The sequence below is a fragment of the Lutra lutra genome, chromosome 4 (genome assembly GCF_902655055.1).
Source record: "Lutra lutra chromosome 4, mLutLut1.2, whole genome shotgun sequence".
NCBI lineage: Eukaryota > Metazoa > Chordata > Mammalia > Carnivora > Mustelidae > Lutra > Lutra lutra.
Window position 1 is genome coordinate 83,526,371 of NC_062281.1, and position 7,532 is coordinate 83,533,902.

The 7,532-nt window shown below is 39.0% G+C and overlaps 1 pseudogene; it reads right to left on the reverse strand.

Annotated features, from left to right (window-relative positions):
• Positions 1-4,608: 4,608 nt before the first annotated feature.
• LOC125097298 (protein DBF4 homolog A-like) lies at positions 4,609-7,299 on the reverse strand (annotated as a pseudogene).
• Positions 7,300-7,532: the final 233 nt, after the last annotated feature.

Genomic DNA, 7,532 nt, shown 5'->3' on the forward strand with positions numbered 1-7,532 from the left:
ATTAATCTTATTGATGCTTTCAGAAAACCAGCATCTAGTTTCGTTGATGCATTCTACTGTATCTCTAGTTTCAATCTCATTGATCTCTGCTCTAATCTTGAATATTTCCCTTCTTGTGTGTGGAGTTGGCTTAATTTGTTTTTGATTCTCCTTTTCTTTAAGGTGTAAAGACGGGTGGTGTATTTTGGATTTTTTCAATTTTTTTTTGAGGGAGGCTTGGATGGCTATGTATTTCCACCTTAGGACTGCCTTTGCCGTATCCCATGGGTTTTGGACCAAAGTGTCTTCATTCTCATTGGTTTTCATGAATTGTTTAAGTTCTTCTTTGATCTCCTGGTTGATCCAAGCATTCTTAAGCAAGGTGGTCTTTAGCTTCCAGGTGTTTGAGTTCCTTTGGAACTTTTCCTTGTGATTGAGCTCCAGTCTCAAAGCATTGTGATAGGAGAATATGCAGGGAATAATCTCAATCTTTTGGTATCGGTTGAGCCCTGATTTGTGACCCAGTATGTGGTCTATTCTGGAGAAAGTTCCATGTGCACTCAAGAAGAATGTGTATTCTATTGTTTTAGGGTGGAATTTTCTGTGTCTATCTATGAGGTCCATCTGGTCCAATGTGTCATTCAATGTTCTTGTTTCTTTATTGATTTTATGCTTGGATGGTCTGTCTATTACTGAGAGTGGCATATTAAGATCCCCTACTATTAACGTATTCATATCAATATGACTCTTTATCTTGATTAACAGTTGTCTTATGTAGTTGGCTGCTCCCATATTGAGGGCACAAATATTTACAGTTGTTAGATCTTCTTGGTGGATAGGCCCTTTAAGAATGATGTAGTGTCCTTCTGTATCTCTGACTATAGTCTTTAGTTTAAAGTCTAATGTATCTGATATGAGAATCACTACTCCAGCCTTCTTTTGAGGCCCATTGACATGAAAGATGCTTCTCCATCCCTTCACTTTCAGTCTGGATGTATCCTTAGGTTCAAAATGGGTCTCTTGTAGACAACACATGGATGGGTCCTGTCGTTCTATCCAATCTGCAACCCTGTGCCATTTCTCGGGCGCATTTAGGCCGTGCACATTGAGAGTGATTATTGAGAGGTAGTTTTTATTGACATCGTGTTTACTGTCAAGTCTTTGTTTCTATAGATTGTCTCCATAAATTTCTGTTCAATGACACTCTTGGGGTCTTTCTTCTTCTATAGAGCCACCCCCCGCCCCATTATTTCTTGTAGTCCCGACTTCATGGTCACATGCTTTTTAAACCTTACCGGTCTTGGAAGCTCTTTATCTCTCCATCCATTTTGAATGTCAGTCTTGCTGGATAAAGTATTCTTGGCTGCATCTTCTTCTCATTTAGTGCCCTGATTACATCTTGCCAGCCCTTTCTGGCTTGCCAGGTTTTTGTGGACAGGTCTGATGTTATTCTGATGGGCCTTTCTTTGTAAGTAAGGAATATCTTCCCCCTACCTGCTTTCAAGAATTCCTGTCTAAAATTATGGTTTATCATTTTCATAATCAGGTGTCTCAAGGTCTTTCTAGATTCTATGATCTTGGGGGCAGGACTTTCTGCCTCTAGGACATGAATGCTGGTTCCATTCCCCAGACTGAGAAAATTTTCATGGAAAATTTGTTCAACTATATCTTTTAGTCTTCTTTCTTTCTCCACCCCCTCAGGGATCCCAATAATTCTGACGTTGGAAAGTTTCATGGCACCATTTATTTCCCTAGTTCTGTTTTCATGGCTTCTAAGCTATTTGTTCCCGGCCTCCTCCCGATCCTTTTCCTCTATCATTTGTCCTCTAGTTCACTAACTCTATCTTTTGCCTTGGTTACCCTAGCTGTTAGAGTATTTAGATTAGATTGGATCTCATTGACAGCATTTCTAACTTCTTTCCAGGCACCTTTCACTTCTGCCCCTAGCGATTCTATATTGTCATTAATAGTTTTCTCCAACCTAGTCATTGCCTGGATAACTGTTAGCCTGAATTCCCTTTCTGACATACTTTTTATGTCCATATCCAATAGCTCTGATGGGGAGGCCACAGTCTCTGAATTTTTCCTCTGTTGGGCATTCTTCCTCCTAGTAGTCATTTTGGTGAGAGATGGCTGAGGGGATGTGTAGCTGAATGTATCAACTGTGTTCCAGGCAAGGTGCACGCTGGAAGCTTCTGAGCAATCATGAGTCCCCAGTGGAAAGAGAGAAAAAAAGAAAAAAAAATGAGAGAGTTGGGAAAAAAAAAAAAGCGAAGGCCCAGCAAAAATGGGCCCAAAGGTAAGATTTATAACTTTTATACTTATTTTATACCTAAAGGTATAAACTAAAAGACGGACAAAAGTTAATGACAGAAAAAAGAAAGAACCTAGCCAAAATGAACCCCAAGAATTAGATTTATATAATATCAGAACAAAATCAAATACATAGGAACACTGACAGAAGAAAAGATGGGAGGGTGGCTATAATCCCTTGGTGTGGGTGAGCAAGTTTATTTTGATTCTTCCTGGGTGTATCTTGATATCTTTATTAAAGGACTCATTTTTTCAGAGATAAAGGGAGATCAAAACTGGTTTATATATAGGGGTAGTATTCATTAGGAAAGAGGATTACCTTGAAGCTTATATCTATATACATATTAAAAAAAAACTGAAAAGAGAAAGAAAAACACAAGAATATGTATGAAAAAAGTTCAAGTTAAAAGGTTATTATGGAATATGTTGTATCATACCTCTAGTTGTAATGGTAAGTTGGTTAAAAAATTAAAAAGAACAAGAATAGTGACAACAAGTTAAAAGTAAAAGTTGTATCTATGAAATATGTATGTTTTAGGGCAGTACTGGGAGCTTACTACCTTGTTTTCACCTGATACTGGGGTTTTACAGTTTTATGGAGATCCTGTGGTGGTTGTCCTCTCATTCTTTTGGTTGGCTTTCTGGGGGAGGGACCTGGTGCATAGTTTTTCAGTCAGTCTTGCTTGGGTTGAGTCATTCTGTTCCCTATCAAGGGGCTGGGATCTGTGGAAATTGGCTTTTCAGGCTTTTGTTCTCTGGTGGTTTTTGGTCTTTGGGAGCTTTTTGTGGTTTTTTTTTTGGAGGTTTAGTGAAAAGCAAATAGCACCAAGACCTCCATCTCAGAGAGAAGCCTCAGTCTGCTCCCCTCTGGGTGGTCCAGAACACAGATTTCCCCTCTGCACATTCTGCTGAACCATGATTCCTCCCACAGTCAGTGTGCATCCCCAGCCACTATCACAGGGCTTGCCCGAAGGGCCCACTTCTCTCTGCACCCCATGCCACTAAACCTGCAAGTGATATTGGTCCAGGGAGCCCACTTCCAGTGGCTGCCTTTGCTGGGACTGCAGTCTGGGGTCTAGAGCTCATGGTTTCAGAGGTTATTCTCTGAGGGCTGAGAGATCCTCACCAGAGATAGTGCATGCTGAGTTCCTTCAAGCCCATGCTGGGAGTTTCCAGACTCTTGGCCCATCCTAGAGACCACCAGCTAGAACCTGCAGGGAGCAATCTCAGGCACAGGTGTGGAGTGAGGTTGAGACCCAAGTCATGGAGTGCTCACAGAACACAAAAGTCTGTAGCTCTAGAGAGCACAGGCTGGTACCCACATCAGACTCCCTCAATCAGGGGTGTGAGTGCGCCCATTGAGTGGTGTTGCAAGCTGAGCAACCTGGGGGGCTCTGGGACCAGGAACTGGAGGCTCTGCTGCTGCTCTCTCTGGCATGGGTGGTCGCTGGCAGTGGCTGTCCTGAGAGACATGTGCTTAGGCCTGTGTCTGTGACCACCCAATTCCACCAGTTGCCCCTTAAGATTATTTGCTCTTTTTTAGTGCTTTTAATCAGACTCCAAGTTAATGCTGGTCCCCAATCACAGGGCACATTTTATTGGGGTATTACTTTCCAATGGGTCACTTCTGATGGCTCCCTCCCTCTTATATTTATCCTCCAGTATCAGTCCAAGTGTTCCTACACCACTTTACCTCTCCACTGTTATCTTCTGCCCCCATAGAGATCCAAAAGTGTATAATACTAAAACTCATGCTGATTTCATGGGTGTTCAGAATGTTCTGGTAGATAATTAGCTCACTTTAGGGGACCAGTTGAAACAGGGTCTCCTACTTCTCCACCATCATGCCCCTCCTCCTCTCCTTCTGTTTCATTTATATGTATTGAGGCTCCAGGTTTTAAAAAGGGACTATTTATTGAGGCCTCTTAATCTCCCAAATCTTGTGTTTGGGTTGGTTACATTAAATAAGAGAAAAACACTGTCAGTTGGAAATATGTGGAATACATGTGGAATGATAGAAGTTTCCCTTTAGCCAGAGTTGGTAATCTTTTCTTTGATGCATGTGAAAAGCCATGTAGAAATGTATTACTCTAATCAATTTTCTCATTATTATAATAACAGAAAAATGGTTGTGAATGCTTCAAAATGAAACAGAAAACTTAAAGTAAATGCTAACTGAAGGAAAATGGGAAAAATTGTTTTTGAGTGCATTTATTCATTTGCCAACTGGAAAAAATATCTATAACATCTACATATTTACTGACATATCAATGGTAATTTTCTGATTTTTTTTCCCTTCTGAGAGATTTTTTTTTTTTATTCTAAAAGCCAGGAAGTTGCAGAAGTTGAAATGGAAGAGAAAAACATTGAGAATGGATTATCTAAATTTTCCTTTTCCCAAATATCTAAAGCATATACCACTGCTTTCAGTGTAGCTTGTGAAACCCCAAAATTCTGACTTCTCTTAACCAGTCTGAAATAAGTCCAGTAGGGATTGTACTGGTGAGGTACAAATTCTGTTCCTTCTTGTATAATAAGAAATTCAATTCTTTCTTTATCAAATTCCACCTTGGTTCTAAATTCTATTTTGTTTATTCCTAATAATATTTTCATTTTCCAATTGATCTTACCAAAAGGTAAACTATCCATATGCTGAATTGTCACAGTAAACAGTTGTCACAATAAACAGTTCACAGAAACAGTTGTCACAATAAACAGCTCACAGAAACAGCTAACAACTCAGGCAAAGACTCCATTCCTTAGAGGACTTTGGAATGGAGTCTTTGCCTGAGTTGTTAGCTGTTTCTGTGAACTGTTTATTGATAACAGTCCAGAATTGTGACCAAATATTGGGTGAAAGTCCTTTTTCTTCAGATCCTTTGCTGGAAAAATCACAGTGTCTGATTTTTGTTTTGGTTGAGATGCAGTGCTATCTGATTGACATTAGAAACTTGTACTGATGCTTGTAGCTTATATGGACAGTGGTTTACACTTAGTTCTTCAAAGTCATTTTCATTTATTATTAATTTATGTTCATAAATGTCAAGAATGCATCACTGTGTATTTTTATATAGAGGTAGATTCATAAATTTTTGCTTTATATCATTTTTATCTGGATTTAACTTGGAACATACACTGGTTATTTCTCATCTAGTCCTCTCAATTTGCTTGAAGGTTAGGGGATGCATTCTGAAATAAACACAAACTTTTATTCAGGTTCCTGGGTTTCTTTATACAGGAAACGTGGCTCAATTACTTTCCTCTGAAGACTTTCAGAGAAATATGTTGCAATTCTAGCTTTTCTTTTGGTTCAGATTTTTTTCAGGACAGTTGCAATAATAGGAGAAAGGAATCGAATACTGTATTTTATTATTTCTTTTTAGGCATGTCCCTTTCATGTTCCACAAAGTAAAAGATTAACTTAGATAAAATATAATCAACAACTTGGTAGTGGTTACTCTGTGCAGTTTGTGTTGTTCACTTGGAAGATGAGTTTCAAGAGCTTCATATTTCTGTAATATTTGCAGTATCCTTCTTTCTTCTCTTTCAAGTGGTATTGACTCAGGATTCCACCACACTTATTGCCATGTGTTTGAATTCTGAGTTTGCTTTTGGATGCTTAACGTCATATCTATCAAATGGACTGAAGAGCTTCTGAAGAAAGTAATTTTATAAAACGCAGATTAGTCAGCTGATGATAAAATGGTCTATAAAGTTGGCTTATATCATCCACCTTTACAAAAGGTTTTTTGAATATATCTGTTCTTGCTTTCTGGGTGCCAATATCTACTCTTTTCCCCATAAATATGAAGAATTTTTACTCCTCATGATACAGAATTTCATAATATACTATTTGAAGGAATAACATCATAGTCCTTGTAGCTTTTTCAATGAATGATTTTCCTCTGTTCAAACACGCTGAATCTGGAGACTTAATAGAACTTCCACCATGGGTGGGATGAGGTGAAGTGGTTTGTACAGTATACACAGATTCTGGACTTGGTACAGAAGAAATTCTTCCCAAGGTTTGTACAAATTTAACATCCTTCCTCCCCCACCCGTTTGTATGTATGTATGTATTTATACTTATTTTTTAATTTTTAAAAATATTTAATTAATTAATTTATTTGACAGAAAGATCACAAGTAGGCAGAGAGGCAGGTGGTGGTGGGGGGGTGGTGGTGCAGGCATCCCGCTGAACAGAGATCCCAGGGCCTGAGATCATGACCTGAGCCGAAGGTAGAGGCTTAACCCACAGAGCCACCATTCACCTCTATACTTATTCATTTTTTAAAATTTAATATTATTTTTCCATGTTCCAAGATTCATTGTTTATGCACCACACCCAGTGCTCCATGCAATATGTGCCCTCCTTAATAATTACCACCAGGTTCACCTAATCCACCACTTCCCTCCCCTCCAAAACCTTCAGTTTGTTTTTCAGAGTCCACAGTCTCTCATGGTTCATCTTCCTCCTCTGATTTCTCCCAATTCACTTTTCCTTTCCTTCTCCAAATGTCCTTCATGTTATTCCTTATGCTCCACAAGTAAGTGAAACCATATGATGACTGAGTCTCTCTCCTTGACTTATTTCACTCAGCATAATCTCCTCCAGTCCCATTATGTTGATACAAAAGTTGGGTATTCATCCATTCTGATGGAGGCATAGTATTCCATTGTATATATGAACCATATCTTCGTTATCCATTCATCTGTTGAAAGGCATCTTGGCTCTATCTTCACTTTGGTGATTGTGGCCATTGCTGCTATGAACAGTAGGGTACATATGGCTCTTTTATTCACTACATCTATATCTTTGGGGTAAATACCCAGTAGTGCAATTGCAGGGTCCTAGGGTAGCTCTATCTTTAATTTCTTAGGAAATCTCCACACTGTTTTCCAAAGTGGCTGCACCAACTTGCATTCCCACCAACAGTGTAAGAGGATTCCCCGTTCTCCACATCCTCTCTAACACTTCCTTTATATTTGAAATAAGATACCTGACATTTTGGCTGAGAAATTCTTCAACTTGTCCTCAGAAAAGGTGACAGAAGGTAAGTCTCTGTAAAATAGTTGTCCTCAAAGTGGCTTTATATAGATTTTTATGGTTTGTTACTAATTTTCATATTTTTCAAAGACAGTCTTTTTTTTTTTTCCTTTCATTTTTCACCTTGTAATGTCCTCTGCTGTGGATCCTCACAGCACCATAGTTCATGCCAGCTGCTGAGTACCTATGTGTT